This window comes from Scyliorhinus torazame, chromosome 2 (assembly GCF_047496885.1).
Source record: "Scyliorhinus torazame isolate Kashiwa2021f chromosome 2, sScyTor2.1, whole genome shotgun sequence".
Classification (NCBI taxonomy): domain Eukaryota; kingdom Metazoa; phylum Chordata; class Chondrichthyes; order Carcharhiniformes; family Scyliorhinidae; genus Scyliorhinus; species Scyliorhinus torazame.
In genome coordinates this window covers 210,796,023-210,815,379 of record NC_092708.1, presented here as the reverse complement: position 1 = coordinate 210,815,379, position 19,357 = coordinate 210,796,023, and the positions used below count along the sequence as shown (strand labels likewise).

Sequence of the window (19,357 nt, the reverse complement as noted above, 5' to 3'; positions counted from 1 at the left end):
AGCCACCAGGGACTGCCAAATCTACGCGGAGTGCAAACCGCACTTCTACCGGCCAGAGAGAGCGCACCTGATAAAGGCTTCCCATTCCTTTGAACGCCTCAGCATTGTCTTCAAAGGCCCCCTCCCCTCCACCGACCGCAACACGTACTTCCTGAACGTGATTGACGAGTACTCCCGGTTCCCATTCGCCATCCCCTGCCCCGACATGACCGCCTCCACCTTCATCAAGGCCCTCCATAGCATAGTTGCACTGTTCGGGTTCCTCGCTTACATACACAGCGATAGGGGGTCCTCCTTTATGAGCGACGAACTGCGTCAATTCCTGCTCAGCAAGGGCATCGCCTTGAGCAGGACGACCAGTTACAACCCCTGGGGTAACGGACAGGTAGCGAGGGAGAACAGAACGGTCTGGAAGACCGTCCTACTGGCCCTACAGTCCAGGAACCTCCCAGTCTCCCGCTGGCAAGAAGTCCTCCCGGATGCCCTCCACTCCATCCGTTCACTACTTTGTACAACCACCAATCAGACACCTCACGAACGTCTCCTTGTCTTTCCCATGAAGTCCTCCTCTGGGACGTCGCTCCCGACCTGGCTGGCAGCACCCGGATCCATCCTGCTCCGAAAACACGTGCGGGCGCACAAGTCAGACCCGTTGGTCGAGAGGGTCCATCTGCTCCATGCTAACCCCCAGTATGCCTACGTGGCGTACCCCGACGGCCGACAAGATACGGTCTCCCTACGGGACTTGAAACCCGCCGGAACTCCACGTACATCCCAGCCGCCAGTCCCACCCTCCCCTCCACCGCAGCGCCTTACAGGAGGATTGGTTCTTTCGCTGCCCCTGCCTAGGCCCCCCCATCCACAGACGCCCCCCGCAGGCGCTCCTTTCCCAGGTCAGCCGTTTTCCCCACCACGCCGTCTAGGGGTGACGAAGCTGCCATGGAGATCAAAGCCATGCTCCCGGAGTCACAGACGCCCGAGCCTCCACTGGAGTCACCGCCGAAGCTCCGACGATCACAGAGGACGACCAGGGCCCCCGATCGACTGATTGCTTCATTTTAACTGTAACCTGTAAATATAAAACACCGAATGTACACAGCTACCAGACTTGTAAATAGTTACTAAACACTGTACAGGGGTATTACGGTACCTCCATAACTAATTATACCATGTTGTTATGTTTTGTTGTTGCTGCCCACCACCGCCGCCGGACCTTTTTTAACAGGGGGTGAATGTGGTATTATAAGTATTACGGTATCTGAGAGGCTGAAGTACCATTGGTAGAATCTATATGCTTGCCATTGGCTAGAGTGCATAATAGCTCCGCCCTGATAGGTGGGGTATAAGAACCCGTGCCGTCCCAGCAACCCTCATTCTGTACCTGAGCTGCTGGGGGAAACATCTAGCTTATTAAAGCCTTCAGTTGTACTACAACCTCGCTTTAGTGGTCATTGATCGTGCATCAGCGACGGACCCAATCGCGCAGGTCTGACGCCCCTGCGCCGAGCGCGATTTCGCCGCGGAGGTTCGGCGAATCCCGCTCAGAGTCTTTGACTGGATCGATAACTTTTCAAACAAGGTGAGTCCCACCCAGTTGGGTGACTGCATTGCAGATGAATGGTGTGGTCGCAAACAAAGTAATAGGATAATGCCCGTGTTGACTGCCTACAGATATCATTTGTGACTTTGATTAAGGCCATTTCAATGCTGCAGCTGGGGCAGAAACATGGTTGGAGCAATTCAAGCATGGGAGTTGTCCAAAAGATCAGTAGCAACGTGTTCAAGGACTTTGGAGAGGAAAGGAAGATTGGAGATTGGGCAATAGCTTTCAAAACACCCTACAATGTAAAATTTTCCAAACCAAGGAATTGGTTGTAACTGCTACTTTTATTTTTTTTTAATGATTTTTTAAGTTGTCCTGGTGCACTGCACTTAAAATGCAAAATTGGTTGAAGTTTTATGGTTTGATGTAAAATTGTCAGGTACCTACACAATAATGTGTCTGGATGGAGAAACATTCAACCTCACTGTTAGGCTCTTCCTTACGATCGAGGATGCTCGGAATCACCCAACAATTTTCACTTGAATTTACTAAGGTCACGTAAAAGGTAGTTCCTGCTCTGTTGCATTATTTCCAGTGCACCACCCATGAGACATGAAAAATGCTGAGGCCAAGGGCAGCCACATCAGATAAAAGGTATTTGAATGAAATAGATTAACATAGAAACAGATCCCATCAAACTCATCACTAGTCTGAATATAAAGTGCCATATATCGCCCATCAACACATCAGGTCAATAATAGGAAGTGAATGAGTTGAATTACTGGTAATTTGTCGACAACAATGTATGTCCAATTTACAACAGTAAATATACTTTACACTTAAATGGTTATTAGCTATCTTGAAGCAATTTTGTGTCTTCATGGTACCTTTGTCATATGTCACATTTGTGTAACCATGCTCCTAATGTCCCATGACTACAGCTGTGAAATCATTTACTGAATTTATCCCTTGCCTTTTTCTTCTCCAAAATAATTTCCTTCTTGCAATTGTATTGGAACAAATATACGAGCATAATTTTCAGAGCAGTAACACAGAAACGTCCTTTCACTGAGGAAACCTGCTGAATATTTTATGACAAGACCTGTGCCACTCCACAAATCATCAGATTCATCAAATTTAATTTCATACTTTGCCATGATAATGAAGAAAGAATACAGATAGGACGAGGCTGAACTGGCCTGAACCTATAGCAACTTGTTTTATTCTGGTCTCAGCTGGATTTTGCTGGAGGTGATCGATTAACTGGTAATTCTACTGGACTCATCAGAAATCCAGTAGGGATTCCCAGTTGCTGATTAGACCCACTTCTCAACTGACTTCAGCTGGAACCATGGCACCTATTGTCAATTTTACACCAGGTCAGGGAGGGACTCAGTACCAGTACTGGGGCACAAACTATTGGTCAGTGGGTTCTAGGGTCTGAGTGTTCCAGGAGTGAACTGGACCTCTCCATTGGCCTGTCAGTGGGCGGGTTACCACAGATATCCCTGCCTCAGTATTTCAGTAGGTGGTTTAGCCCAGGCCCCACTTACTCAGAATGTCAGTGGATGTTATCTCACCTTCCTCAGACTCATCTTCCTCAGTATGTCAGTGGATAGGTTATCACAGACCTTCTCTCCTCAGTCTGTTTCTGGGCTTGAGTATATCAGAGAATCATAGAATCGCTGCAGCGCAGAAGGAAGCCATTGGATCCATCGAGTCTGCACCGACCCTCTGAAGGAATACCCCATTCAGGGCCACGCACTCGCCCTATCCCCTTAACATCACAGAACCTTTTCTTGGACATTAAGAGGCTGGTTTAGCACAGTGGGCTAAATAACTGGCTTGAAATGCAGAACAATGCCAGCAGCGCGGGTTCAATTCCCGTACCAGCCTCCCCGAACAGGTGCCGGAATGTGGCGACTAGGGGCTTTTCACAGTAACTTCATTGAAGCCTACTTGTGACAATAAGCAATTATTATTATTATTATTTAGTATGGCCAATCCACCTGACCCGCACATCTTTGGACTGTGGGAGGAAACTGGAGCACCCACAGGAAACCCACGCAGATATGGGGAGAATGTATAAATTCCACACGGACAGTCACCCAAGGCCAGAATCAAATCCAGGTCCCTAGCGCTGTGAAGCAGCAGTGCTAACCACTGTGCCACTGATTACATAGGGATTTATGCCTTTATATGTCTCGGTGTGGGGTTGGTGATTTGGAGTTCATCCTCTGATGCCCTTTTCACATTGGGATTGATATTTTGGGGTTGATAGGAAAGCATCCTCTCTGGTGCATCACAGCCTTATTGACAACTGCTCGACCCAAGGCTACAGGAAACTACAGAGAGTCGTGTACACAGCCCAGTCACATAAACCCGCCTCCCATCCATTGACTCTGTCGATACATCCTGCTGCCTTGGGAAAGCGGGGAGCATAATTAAAGACCCCTCCCACCCGGGTTATTCACTCTTCCAACCTCTTCCAACGGACAGGAGATACAAAAGTCTGAGAACACGCGCTACCAGATTCAAAAACAGCTTCTTCTCCGCTGTTAGCAGACTTCTGACTGACCCTCTTATGGCCTGAACTGATCTCTCCACACATCTTCCTAAAATAAATTAAATAAATAACCTTCATTGTCACAAGGAGGCTTACATTAACACTGCAATGAAGTTACTGGGAAAGCCCCTGGTCGCCACATTCCGGCGCCTGTTTGGGTAAACAGAGGGAGAATCCAGAATTCTCAGCTGGTACGGGAATTGAACCCGTGTCGCAATACACTCGGTCTGCGTCACCCGATGCCTATGTCTATGTATTAACATTGGGTATTTATCGTATGTCCTATGTTTTCTCATGCATGGAACGATCTGTCTGAACTGGATCTGCAGAACAATACTGTTCACTTTACCTCATTACAAGTGACAAGATATCAAATCAAAGAAGTTCCAATGTTCCTGTCTCTCAATTTCAGACATCTACCCAGTTTCCCACCTGTTCCTCTGCTTGCAGCTGCCCTCACCAACCTGCAGCTTCCGACAGCAAATCCTCCCCAACATCTACATCCAGCAATTCCGACCCACACCCAACATACAGTAACTCCCCACCCCCACTGTTACAGAAACACCCCACCCCCACTGTTACAGAAACACCCCACCCCCACTGTTACAGTAACTCCCCACCCCACCTTTACAGTAACTCACCTCCCCCACTGTCTGAGTAACTCCCCACCCCCACTGTTACAGTAACTCCCCACCCCCACTGTTACAGCAACTCCCCACCCCCACTGTTACAGCAACTCCCCACCCCCACTGTTACAGCAACTCCCCACCCCCACTGTTACAGTAACTCCCCACCCCCAAGGTTATAGTAACTCCCCACCCCCGCTGTTACTGTAACCCCCACCACACCGTTACAGTAACTCCCCAGCCCCACTGTTACAGTAACACCCCACCCTCACTATTACAGTAATTCCCCACCCCAACTGTTACAGTAACTCCCTACCTCCACTGTTACAGTAACACCCCACCCCCACTGTTACAGTAACTCCTTGCCTCCACTGTTACAGTAACACCCCACCCTCACTATTACAGTAACCCCCCACCCCAACTGTTACAGTAACTCCCTACCTCCACTGTTACAGTAACTCCCCACCCCCACTATTACAGTAACTCCCCACCCCCACTGTTACAGTAACACCCCACCCCCACTATTACTGTAACACCCCACCCCCACTGTTACAATAACTCCCCACCCTCACTGTTACAGTAACTCCCCACCCCCACTGCTACTGTAACTCCCACCCCCACTGTAACAGTAACTCCCCACCCCCACTGTTACTGTGACTCCCCACCCCCACTGTTACAGTAACTCCCCACCTCCATTGTTACAATAACTCCCCACCCCCACTGCTACTGTAACTCCCACCCCCACTGTTACAGTAACTCCCATCCCCACTGCTACTGTAACTCCCACCCCCACTGTTACAGTAACTCCCCACCCCCACTGTTACAGTAACTCCCCACCCCCACTGTTCCAATAACTCCCCACCCCCACTATTACTGTAACACCCCACCCCCACTGTTACAATAACTCCCCACCCCCTCTGTTACAGTAACTCCCCACCCCCACTGTTACAGTAACTCCCCATCCCCATTGTTACAATAACTCCCCACCCCCACTGCTACTGTAACTCCCACCCCCACTGTTACAGTAACTCCCCACCCCCACTGTTAGAGTAACTCCCCATCCCCACTGTTACACTAACTCCCCACCCCCACTGTTACTGTGACTCCCCACCCCCACTGTTACTGTAACTCCCATCCCCACTGTTACAGTAACTCCCCACCCCGACTGTTACAGTAACTCCCATCCCCACTGTTACAGTAACTCCCCCCCGACTGTTACAATAACTCCCCACCCTCACTGTTGCAGTAACTCCCCACCTCCATTGTTACACTAACTCCCCACCCCCACTGTTACTGTAACTCCCCACTCCCACTGTTACTGTAACTCCCCACCCCCACTGTTACAGTAACTCCCCACCCCCACTGTTACAGTAACTCCCCACCCCCATTGTTACAGCAACTCCCCACCCCCACTGTTACAGTAACTCCCTACCACCATTGTTACAGTAACTCCCCACCCCCACTGTTACAGTAACTCCCCACCCCCACTGTTACAGTAACTCCCCACCCCCACTGTTACAGTAACTCCCCACCCACACTGTGACAGGAACTCCCCACCCCCACTGTTACTGTAACACCCCACCCCTACTGTTACAGTAACTCCCCACCCCCACTGTTACAGTAGCTCCCCACCCCGTTACAATAACTCCCCACCCCCACTGTTACTGTAACACCCCACCCCCACTGTTACAATAACTCCCCACGCTCACTGTTACAGTAACTCCCATCCCCACTGCTACTGTAACTCCCACCCCACTGTTACAGTAACTCCCCACCCCCACTGTTACAGTAACTCCCCACCCCCACTGTTACAATAACTCCCCACCCCCACTATTACTGTAACACCCCACCCCCACTGTTACAATAACTCCTCACTCCCTCTGTTACTGTGACTCCCCACCCCCACTGTTACAGTAACTCCCCACCCCCATTGTTACAATAACTCCCCACCCCCACTGCTACTGTAACTCCCACCCCCACTGTTACAGTAACTCCCCACCCCCACTGTTACAGTAACTCCCCACCCCGACTGTTACGGTAACTTCCATCCCCACTGTTACAGTAACTCCCCCCGACTGTTACAATAACTCCCCACCCCCACTGTTACAGTAACTCCCCACCTCCATTGTTACACTAACTCCCCACCCCCACTGTTACAGTAACTCCCCACCCCCACTGTTACTGTAACTCCCCACCCCCACTGTTACTGTAACACCCCACCCCCACTGTTACAATAACTCCCCTCCCCCACTGTTACACTAACTCCCCACCCCCACTGTTACAGTAACTCCCCACCCCAACTGTTACAATAACTCCCCACCCTCAACTACCGCATTCAACAATTTCACACTTCTACGCAGAGTAATATCTGTGTTTATATAATTACTACAGGTCACAGCCATCTTACTGATGATGATTCATATAAAATTATCTCCCTTTCTTGCTTTCTGTTGGAGCAGGAGGACCACAGCAGCTTCTGCGGGGATGTCGCAGTCCGGCTCCATGCTCTTCATAGTGACAACCCCAATAAGATTGAAGTCTGTCCTGCATCGACTCTCACGGTTGGGTTGGCGCATCTACGGAGACACTTCAAACTGCAATGGATGGGAAGATAATGATTCTCTCAATGCTTCAGATTGAATCATTGCCCGTTCACACAATACAGACCTTTAAAAATATTGGACTGCAGTGATATATAATATCTGCCTTCCTGCAGTGTTTCTTTCTGTGTGGTGATTTAGTCCGTATTCACAGATCTTGCATGCAGGCTTTCATGCCCCTCCCCCCACAGGTTCAAGTACAGGGCAGCTTGATGATCACTGAGCGGCAATGGGCAAATGTTACAGACCAGGGGACAGATTTTGGGGTAAGTCCTTGGCTGCTGCTCTATGGAGGTCAGATATGCTCAGAGGCAGTCCATATATGGTTGCATATGGTTGCCTCCTAAACACCGGCACACGTGATAAAGCAAAATCCCAGTTCTCACTGAGGAAGACGAGTATTTTCTAAGATCGACTTTTTAGATTACATTCACTGTAGATTTCCATCTGTTTTAATATAGAACATACAGTGCAGAAGGAGGCCATTCGGCCCATCATGTCTGCACCGACCCACTTAAACCCTCACTTCCACCCTATCCCCGTAACCCAATAATCCCTCCTAATCTTTTTGGTCACTAAGGGCAATTGTTCATGGCCACTCCACCTAACCTGCACGTCTTTAGACTGTGGGAGGAAACCGGAGCACCCGGAGGAAACCCACACAGACACAGAGAGAACGTGCAGACTCTGCACCGACAGTGACCCAGCGAGGAATCGAACCTGGGACACTGGCGCTGTGAAGCCACAGTGCTAGCCAATTGTGCTACCGTATTGCCCCATCTCTGCAATAAATGCTTTCTCATTTGTGGCCTCAGTTCCTTTTCAATGGTTTCGTTGATCCACAATTTCATGTTTTTCCTCTTCCCTCCCCATGTTCCACCCATCAGTTGAAATGGTTGAGTGAGGAGGAGGTATCAAAGAAGCACGGCAGGTTAGACAATTATATTATGGAGAAGATCATGGATCTTAACAGAAAATCCAAAACAGCCTAAAATCAATCAGCAGTGTAGTATGATGATACTGCAGCTGTTTGTGTCTGCCCCTTTTTATGTAAAATTGGGGCAGCTTTTACGGAAATCTTTCTTCTGAGTTTTGTTTCTCTGGGGTCAATTTCATAGAATCCCCACAGCGCATGGAGGCCATTCGGCCCATTCAGTCTGCAACAACCCTCCAAAAGAGCACTGTACCGAGGCCCACTCCCTCGAGGACCATCCCCATAACCCCACGTATTGATCTTGGCCAATCCACCAAACCTGCACATCTTTGGACTGTGGGAAGAAACCGTATTTTATTTTAATTATGTATAGTTGCCATTTTTTCACAATAATGGTTGCACAGCTTTTACGTAGATTTTATGTGTTTGTGGGACATAAACTCCAAATCTGCAGAATCAGACTTATTAATCCTGAGTGTTTTTACAGTACCACAGAATTTGTACAGTGCGGAAGGAGGTCGTTCGGCCCATCGAGTCTGCACCGACCCTCTGAAAGAGCACCCTACCTAGGCCCACTCTATCGCCGTAACCCCATTTTAGCTTGGCCAATCCACCAAACCGGCACATCGTTGCACTGTGGGAGGAAACCAGAGCACCCGGAGGAAACCCACACAGACACAGGGAGAAAGTGCAAACTCCACACAGACAGTGACCCAATTGAACCCAGGTCGTTGGTGCTGTGAGGCAGCAATGCTGCCCTAATACATACAAATGCACTTTAGAAGGCAACTGCGTCATTTCAAAGTGCTCATTTGAAGCAATAAACCACTAGATAAACTGGAAAAAAATAACCAGTCTGGGCAGTATTAGTAATACCACCAGTATCACTAGCAGTTCATACTGGTTCTATCACCAGTGTGACTAGCGCTTTCCACTGGAACACCAGTTCTCAATTGTTATTATTTCCCCATTTAGAGCTGGATCACGCTGCAGACAGTATACAGGAACTTCCTTCTAGATTTGAATTCGGAGGCCGGAAATTTCAACTGATGATCTCTGTTGAACTAACAGGACCTGTAGTGGATTGAGAACCTATTGACAGCTGCATTGGACTTTGCTGTGACTCTTTAACTGAGCCATGGGTGGGATTCTCCGTTAGTGGGACCCTCCGTTTCGCAGGCAGCGCACTCATGCCTGCAGATTACCCGACGGCATGGGGGTGCCCACAAAGCCGGCCCACATTGGCCGGCTGCCGGGATAGAGGATCCCGCGGCCAGTGGGTGCATGCCGCACCGGAAAACAGGTGCAGCGGGACGGAGAACCCCGCCCAATATCCTGCCTCTGGGTTCTCTGGAAGGGCGGGCAGTTGAAGGGCCAACTTTGGGAAAGGAAGGATTTCTAAGTGAAGGGACACTGACAAGGGTTGGAAAGTATCAACTGGACATGAATCTTTGAGGCTGTAGTCATCTCACTCTTACCTGGAGTCCTGCTGCAGGACCTGAGGGGCTGCAGTGAGGTGATCTCTCCCAGGGCTCAGGGAAGGTGGCTGCCTCTCCAACTAAGCATCCATTTCATGGAAGTGGATGAGGAAGTCTGCAGCAGAAGTATAATGCCTCCAACTTAGAGTTGAATATCAGGATTACTGACGGAGTTCCTCAAAGCGATGGTGTCTCGGCCGATCATGAAAGTCTTGTTGCTTCCTTAACCAGGAGGATTTTTTTGGAGACCTGGAACCAGGTTGAGGGGCTTTTAAGATTTTCGCAGCCTCCAGGTTCTTAAAGGCAGAGCAGTTCTGCAGTTTTCAGCGTTCTCTGCAGACTGCCCAAAAGCCATATTTTAAAGAGTGACCAACACGGCTAGCCACCATGTGGATCACCGCAGCTCTCTTCCAAATATGGTGTTGGATTTAAGTTTTTTTTTGTTTGGTTGCAATCGTGGGAAGATCCTAGAATGGAACCCTGGCTCAAAAGTAGGCAGGATTCTGTTTCAGAGACTTGTTGATACCGGGACTGAATTGGTGAACTTCTAAGACACCGGTCCCGGAAGCAGTCATGATCTTTTAATGCAGTGTTCTTCAAACTTTTGGGGGACCCATTTTTACCAACCGGCCGACCTTTGCGACTCACGCCGGCCGACCTTCGCGACCCACGCTGGCCGACCTTCACGACCCACGCCGGCCGACCTGCGTGACCCACCATTTTCTCTTACCTTGTTTGCTGCTGACAAAAATGGAGGAAGTGGTTTTGGGTCCCTGTGACCCTCGGACACGCTCCTCCAATGGAACCTGTTGGATGAAGGTGAAGCCTTCCGGTGTCGGAAAGTATGGAGTCTCTATCTGTCCAAAGTTCTGCATTTTGTTCCTAGAAAATTTTATCAAATAAAACCCCCCCCGAACTTGTAAAAAGAAATAAAAACAAAATGAATGGAATAAATGAAAAAAAAGAATAAAAAACCCCCGAACTTGTAAAACAAAAAGCTGCGACCGTTTAAAAAAAAAGCGGCCGCACTGCACATGCGTGCCCGATCATCGGCGCGCATGCACATAATTTTGCGCATGTGCACCGATGATCTGGCACGCATGCGCAGTATGGCCGCATTTGTTTCACATGTTCGCGGCTATTTTGAAGGCTGCTTGCAGCTGCCGTTATTAACAGCCGGCTGCTGCGGCTGTGGTGCGCAGATTTGCACGATCAGAAGCGCCACGACGGATGGCTCTGCGACCCTCCCGACACCCGCCCACGACCCACCCACGGGTCGCGCCCCTGAGTTTGACAATGCATCTTTAATGAGCTAGCACCGATGTCACGTGGAACTCGAGCGATTCCAACGAAAAACGGTGTCCGATTCGCCGGGCCTGGGCACAGGTGGCAGAAGCCATGACTGCCATGGGCCCCATCGCAATGACCAGACAGCAGTGCAGAAAGAAACTGCATGACCTCCTCAGAGCAGCCAGGGTTAGTAGGCAGCACTATGCCCCTAGCACTTACCCCCCGTCCCAAACACCCATGTGGTAGTCACCACTGATGTATTATACTGTATATATATCGGTTTTATGGTAAGGCCCCTGTACTACAGGTAGATCCCTGCCTGCTGGCTCCGCCCAGGAGGCGGAGTATAAATATGTGTGCTCTCCGAACAGCAGCCATTTCATCAGCTGCTGTAGGAGACCATACACCTCTGTGTAATAAAGCCTCGATTACATCCTACTCTCGTCTCGTCGTAATTGATAGCGCATCAACCCGTAACCACCCACTAGCCCCCCACTCCCAGAGGGCGACCGAACCCCATCCGCCGGCAGTGTGCGCGCACCCACCCCTGCACTACATGACAGCACCCGTACCAGCTGCCATGGGCGCGTGTCCTGGCCACAAAGGTCACCAGCTGCCCACCCTCTGTGCTGCCATGGCCTGAGTGTCTAACACTCTGTGCTTTCTGTCTCCCTGCCACCCCCCCCCCCCCCCCCCAAGCAGAAGGCAGAACTGACCGCAGAGAGAGGGAGGAAACAGGAGGGGGACCGCCGGACCTGTGGCCCCTCACCAGCGTGGAATGGCAGGCGAACACTGGGTATGGTTGGTGGGCCCGAGGAGCGGGCAGTCGGCAAGGCGGTGGTCGGTATCGGGGAACCAAGTAAGACCCCGCTGCATTGCGGTGGCATGGCCCCCACCCCAATCCCCCCACACCATCGCACCACACCTTCATCAACCCCACACAACCCCTCACCACCACCACACCACCCCTCACCACCACCACACCAGCCCCACACCACAACCCGTGATCCATTAATGTGTCATGCTTTGTTTCTTGCAGGATCAACCAGGACCTTCTGGTGTCCCCCACGCCCACACCCAACCCCAAGCAGATGCCAGCGATGAGGAAGCAACAGACAGTGACATGAGCCCCCAAATATCAGACTGAGACATCCCGGCGCGCCAGTCCGGGGATGACACTGACTTCTCGGCACAGCTGTCTCCAACACCCTCCACCATTCCAGAGACATTCACCTCGGCTGGGCACTTGAGTGAAGAGACTCCTGGGCTCTATCTGGTGCAGACCACACACGTGCTGCAGTGCATCAGGTGGAGGAAGGAAGCCCCGAGGGTGCGGACGGTCAGAACGCAACCTGACCCCAGGGACCAGGTGCCGCCCAGAAGGGTCTCAGGCTTCTGGAAAGGGTGGTCCCATCGATGATGGAGATGCAGACAGAGGGCCAGGGGCTACATGAGGGGCTGTCAGCAACCGTCCAGCGCTTGCAGGTGCAGTTGGAGGGGTCCAACCATGTCCAGGGGCAGGAGCGGTGCCACCGAGGCCAACATCGCACAGGTGGCGTCCGCAGTGGAGGCATTGGGGGCGAAGGTATTGGCCATGGATCAGGACGTCCAAGGCCTTGGACACTCTGTTGCAGCAATGGCTGAGGCACAAGACAGGGTGTCCTGTCACAGGCAGCCATGTACCAGGGCCACCAGAATATTGCAGCAACACTCCAGAGCTTGGCTCAGTCACAACGGATTATGGCTGAGGGCATCATTGGCACTGCCCGGAGAGAGGTGGCACAGTCACTGTGCTCTGTGGCCGCGAACATGGAGACCCTGGTCGAGATGAGAGCTGGTCTCTAAGACTGGCGGTGCCATGTGGTGGGGAGCCTCAGGTGTTCACTCCAGTCGCACCCCCATTCCATAGAGTAGCCCTGGGCCCATCCGGCATCCTGACGGAAGAGGAGGAGATGGGGCCCCTGTCGGTGACACAGGTAGGGGTGGTGCGGAACACAACGGCACCTCAGACTCCGCTCCTCCTGTCCCTGCCGCATCCAATGGGCAGCAAACAGAACAGGGTGGCATCACGCCACTTGGGACACCGGAGCAACTGTCGGGCCCATCGAGGCCCAGGTGCTCCAGAGGACGGCCACCAAAGATGGCGCCCTCAAGGTGGTGCCAGAGCGTGGCGACTCTCTGCGAGCTCTCTGCCTCAATCCGCTTTCTACATCTGTTATAACCACACTAACCTTTTAAAAACTAATTCTAACACTCGTACTATCTCTAACCTTTCTCTTTTATGTTCCCTTGCAGGTCTGAAGATTGACGTCCATGGGCCGGCCCACATGACCCGACCTGACCCGGCAGGACTCCTCCAGAGACCCGACTCTGGCCTCGACCTCGAAGTGGATGAGGTACAACCTGGAAGTCTGACCCCGACCTCGCGTAGAACCCGACCTGGCATTTGGGGTGCCCAACCTGGCCTGGAATGCAACCCCAGACCTCCCAACCCGGCTCACGGAACTCCCACACCAACCTCCGACCACGCGACCCCGCCTGACCCGATCCTGAGAAGACCTCCCAGCGACCCTCTCCAGAGAGGTGCACCCAGTGCCTCGACTTACCGGCAGTTGGAGGAAAGGAGGTGAATCCACACGGAGGCCCGACCAGGCCTACTCCAAGGCCAATTCCAGGAGTGCCCAACCAGACCACCAACACTGGAACTGAACACATGACCCAGATTTGTATATTGAAGTGAGCAGCAAGTCTCACTTGAATAAGGCAATACCAGATCTATCCAGCACCAGGGACCCAACAGATTTGCCTCGGACAGTCCAAGCAGGCACCATTTAGCACTGGTTTCCACAAACATGGACCAAATGTACCGGCACTTGGGATGGTCTCCCAAGCAATCAAGAGCCCTTGAGTTGTCGGGCTCTGGGCAGGCTCCTGGTGTCACCTGAGCACCTTGGCACCACCACCCTGGCAGTACCACCCGGGCACCCTGGCAAGGCCACCTGGGTGCTAACCTGGCAGTACCAGGGTAACCAGGTGACACTGCCAGGTGCAATGCCAGGCTGACAGTGCCACAGCAGCCAGGTGGCAACATGCCCATGATGGGGATTGGATCTGGAAATGCCCTGTCCTTATGTGGTGGGATACAGGAAGGTTCAATGACCCCCCTTAGTGGTGAGTTGGGGGTACAAAGGACACGATGGGAGGTCTAGAGATCGGGGCACCATTTAAAAATGGTGCCCCAATCTCTTCCTGCACTGGCGAGCGGATTTCGCTGGTAGAGCGTTCCTCGCTGAGGCCCAGAAATGAAGCAGATTCCAGTTTAATAGCGGGACCACACTCTCAGTGCTGGCAGCGCCAGGAAACACCTGGCTCCCCTTGGGAGTTTGAGGCAATCATCATCTTGGTCTCAGAATGATTCATTCAAGTCAAGAAGGCAGTTTGGATGGATTTAGGATATTGGTATTCACAGTGCTTTATTCTGGAATGTCCCTTTATCTGGTTGAGATGTTGAGGCAATGTCTTCTGGAATCTGGGTGGAATCCTCCCATTTTTTTGACTAAGTGTCAATGCTGGCAGGAAAAGTGTTGTGTAGCCAGCTGTCTTCTCTGCCAGCTATTCCCACCATATGTTTTGACACTTAGTCAAAAGAAATCCTGGAGACTTGTCCCACAGTGTCAGAGTCTGTTCCGCTAGCAATGTCTGCGTTCAAGAGATTGGGGTCCCCTTTTTAAAGGGTGTCCTGATCTAACATTTTCAGCCACCTCTTTTGCTCAGGATCTTTGCTTGTAATTCTTTTCAATAAACCATGTGTCATGTGAGAATACCTTTAAGAAATGGGTGTTTATAAATTGGTGTGTATATAAATATCTGTAGTGAGAGTACCTTTAAGAAATGGGTGTTTACTATTGCAGTAATGTCAGAGAGTGGGTGGAGTTGGGCTGACTGTCAGCTTTTTACTTTCGCTTTAGGCTTTTTTGCTGCAGGGTGGGTTTGGTTTCATTTTAGTTTTGGAGAAACTGCAATCACAGCAGGATGTGTGTGAATCTCTGCAAGCTTCTGAATGTCCATTTGCTGATTTCAACATGGTAACAGTTCTCAGTAGTGAAGTTAAGCCTGATGTCTTTCCGTTAAAAGGTGTTTTTAAGTCTTATGGATGTTAAAAGGAAAGTAAGAATTACTTAGTGTTGTATTCTTTGGGGGTTGTATTTGAATTGATGGTTGCTAAGATGTTCACTGTATGTTTTAAAAAGGTTAACTTGAGTTCATAGAATAAACATTGTTTTGCTTTAAAAAAATACTTTTCCATTTCTGCTGTACCACACCTGTAGAGTGGGCCGTGTGCTCCCCATACCACAATCTATTAAAAGTTGGGGGTCAGGTGAACTCCATGATACAATTTGGAGTTCTCTAAACCCTGGCCCATAACAATAGGACCTGCTTTCACTGGGCATGTAGGGGGTGTTGTTCTTTTCTTTCCTGATTAACCACACTGAAGAAACTACAGCCATGTTCCAAAAGAAAACAGTCATGTTTTGTTCACTCAGACACTATCCCAAAATCTCATTTTTTTTTAAACTGCACTTGTTGGAATGTGAAAATAGGTAAATAGATAAACAAAAATTTCAAAGATTTCATGGTACCAATCGGGTCTCACATGCTAAAAGCAGCTGTCTGTCATCTTCTGTCCATTAATTTCTGTGGATTCAAAGTCGTAAGACAATGTGATCTCTAATTAGCCCCAAGTTGCATGCAAAGGCTGTAAAAGAGTGGTTAGCGCTGTTGCTTGACAGCACCAGGGTCCCAGGTTCAATTCCCGGCTTGGGTCACTGTCTGTGGGAAGTGTGCACGTTCTCCTCGTGTCTGCGTGGGTTTCCTCCGGGTGCTCCGGTTTCTTCCCACAAGTCCCGAAAGACATGCTGTTCGGTGAATTGGACATTCTGAATTCTCTCTCCGTGTGTCCGAATAGTAACCGCCGGAATAGGCGCCGGAATGTGGCGACGAGGGGATTTTCACAGTAACTTCATTGCAGTATTAATGCAAGCCTACTTGTGACAATAAAGATTATTATTATTGTTGGCTGGGATGGTGTGTGCGTAGGGTTTGTAATGTGCATATGTGGCTGCAATCAGCCTCCTGAGTGTCAATCCTGGGCCCGGTGAATCCGGTACCGTTTCTCATTGGCATTGATTGTGTTCCATGTGGTGCCAGTGCAGGCCCCTTAACAGTCACTGAATCGGTCCAGCTGCAGCGCCAGTTTTGCTGTCATGGAACTCCAGGAGTCCTGCACCGGCTTCAACCCTTAGTCTCAAGAATGGAGAATCCAGCCGCTGATTAGGCAACTGGCTTCCTCCTGTGGCAGGCGAGGCACACCTGATTCATGTAATTATTGCAATTTCCAGTCACCTTCATCCTTAGATGGCACCTTCATTCTCCCAGCTTTCATGGGCTGCAGATGAAATGTGCCTCCCAACTGGAACAGCCAGCCACCCATTAATTCATCCCCAGTAGCCTGGCCCCATTACAAGTGGCTTTGCATATCCACATAACGCATGTGCTTTGCAGCCTGAGGGTTGGGATTCATTCTGACTGCACTCATCCTCCTCATGTAAGGGTCTTCTGCCCTCAGGTGGCTAGTAACCACCCTATGTCAGAGTCCCCACGCTATGCCCGTGAAGCCTTTCATTTCACGGGACTCCACCCAGGGACGTCACTGTCACTCTCTGTGGGACCCTGTGATTTTACCCTCTCCCACACACTTTCAGCTGCCAATCCAGAAGGGCAAATCCTTTGCGGAGATATTACCATAAGCCCAGTATGAGGGACTCGAGAAGGGCTAACTGCACACCAACAGCAAGATCCTTTGAGACCTAGAGGCCTCCAACAATCAGAGGTTACCAATGAGCATTTTTGACGCTTGATGAACATTTTTCAAGCCCACAGATGGGATGGAAATATCCTGATGTGTTGCTGTGAAGCAAAGTTCACCAGAAGATCATGGGGCCAATGTCATCCTAGTACCTGATCCAGACCATAAGCAGCATGGTAAAGGCCAAGAAATCCAACAGATACCACTTAAGCAAGGGTATAATTTTACGGTGCTATATAAATGTAAGTGTTTGCTCTCTTTTTCTTCTCCATTTATGTTCAACAGTCATGCTAAGTACTTTTGCTGTACTGAATTCCCCTTTTATGTTTCTCTTGTTTGTTCCAGGATAGTTTACAATTTCCCAGCAATATATATTTTATGTGTATGTTCATCATATAAACTGTAAGTACAATCCATTTTAATCAATACAATGACAGACATAATAGTCTTTATTAGTGTCACAAGTAGGCTTACATTAACACTGCAATGAAGTTACTGTGAAGATCCCCTAGTCGCCACACTACAGCACCTGTTCGGGTACATAGAGGGAGAATTCTGAATGTCCAATTCACCTAACAAGCACGTCTTTTGGGAGTTGTGGGAGGAAACCGGAGCACCCGGAGGAAACCCACGCAGACACGGGGAGAACGTGCAGACTCCGCACAGACAGTGACCCAAGCCGGTAATCAAACCTGGGACCCAGGCGCTGTGAAGCAACAGTGCTAACCAGTGTGCCACCATGTCGCTCATGCAGAACAATTGTAAATGTATTTATTTTATAGTGGCACTGAGCTCCACTATTCACCACTATTACAGCCAAATTACAGTTCAAGTAACATATTAGCAGGAAAACTCCATATCCGCTGGTTTTACCTTACCTCTAAAAATGCATACATGGAGGACAAGCGGTGGCCAGGACCGAAGCGGCGGCCAGGACCGAAGCGGCGGCCAGGACGGAAGCGGGGGCCAGGAGGAGAGACCGACACACTCCCCCCAGCAGAAGAGCGCAGGGTGCGACGAGCGGCGGCCCGGAACGAGCAGCGGGAACAGCAGCGGGGAATGAAACAGGGACCGTCCGACCGACCCCCCCCCCCCCACCGGTGGCGACCACCACGAGGCAGGAACAAAGAGGGACTCCGGGCCAGAAGCCACTCTCTCTCTCTCTCGACCTGGGTGAGTGAGGGAAAAGGAAGGAAAAAATAACTTTTGCAAAAACAAAACTCTGAAAAGAAAACTTTTAAACTTTTAAAAGTTTTTATTAAAAAAACCTTTTTGAACTTTTCTTGTTCTCACCCAAAACAAGTTCACCCTAGAAGAATTTTATAAAAGAGGGAAAAATAAAGTGGTAAAGGAGAGAAGGGAGGGGAGAAGAAAAAGGGAAGGGGGGGGAGGAAATAAATAAATAAGAGTGGGGGGGAGGAAAAAATAAAAAAGGGGGAAAAAATGCCAGAAGGGAGCCAAAGCAGAGGGAGAAGGGGCACCAAAGGCAGACGGGGCAATGGGCGGGCCAGTTCAGACGAGCCAATCAGCGAGCAAAGCGGCAGAACGGAAGTATCGCCGCATCAAAAAGAGCTGGGCAGACAGGTGCAGTCTCCCCCGGGGTCAGGGGGAAGCTGGAACTGGAAGGCAGCCTTTGCCGATGCGCTGAGGGAACATCAGCAGGTAAACAAGGCAGAGGCTAGGGCAGACATAGAGGCCGCAGTGCAGGCAGCAATGGCCAAGGCCCTGGCAGAGGTGCAGCAGCCCCTGGTCAGAGCAGAGGAGAAATTGGACGCCCAAGGGAAGAAACTGGAAGCCCAAGAGGCGACCATTAAGGATCTGGAGAAAACAGCGACTGACGTGAGCGACCGGATCACGGCCCTGGAGAGGGAGGTGGCGAGACCGGGCACAACACAGGGGAGCCTGAAGGGCAGAGTGGGCGACCAGGAAAACCGCTCAAGGAGGCAAAATTTCAGGATAGTGGGCTTACCAGAGGGGATCGAGGGTAGAAACCCCACGGCATACGTGGCCGAGATGCTGGGCAACTTAGTGGGGAAAAAAACCTTTCCCAGCCCACCAGAAATGGACAGAGCACACCGGTCGCTGCGCCCGAAGCCCAAAGCAGGGGAACACCCAAGAGCAGTTATAGCTAAACTGCATCGGTACCAAGATAGGGAAACAATCCGACGCTGGGCCAGGAAAAACAGAACCTGCAAATGGGAAGGACATGCCATTAGAATTTACGAGGACATTGGGGCAGACCTAGCCAGGAGACGGGCCGAGTTTATTAGAGCGAAAGCAGCTCTTCACAAGAATAATGTGCGTTTTGGTATGCTGTACCCAGCGAAACTCTGGGTCACATACCAAGAAAGAGAATATTTCTTTATAGCCCTTGCCGAAGCAAACAGGTTTGTCGAGGAACACGGGCTGGAAAACCACCAGCGAAGGCAGAAATTAGGGGCCTCTGGCAGGGGG

The 19,357-nt window shown here is 50.5% G+C and overlaps 1 long non-coding RNA gene across 1 annotated transcript in view; it reads right to left on the bottom strand.

The window, feature by feature from the left end:
* LOC140407840 (uncharacterized) overlaps positions 1 to 18,067 on the bottom strand; it is a 187,733-nt gene extending 169,666 nt beyond the window's left edge. The window contains exon 1 of the long non-coding RNA XR_011939834.1: positions 17,782 to 18,067. This is a non-coding gene — a long non-coding RNA (uncharacterized lncRNA). The remainder of the gene's footprint in view (positions 1 to 17,781) is intronic.
* Between the last annotated feature and the right edge of the window lie 1,290 nt (positions 18,068 to 19,357).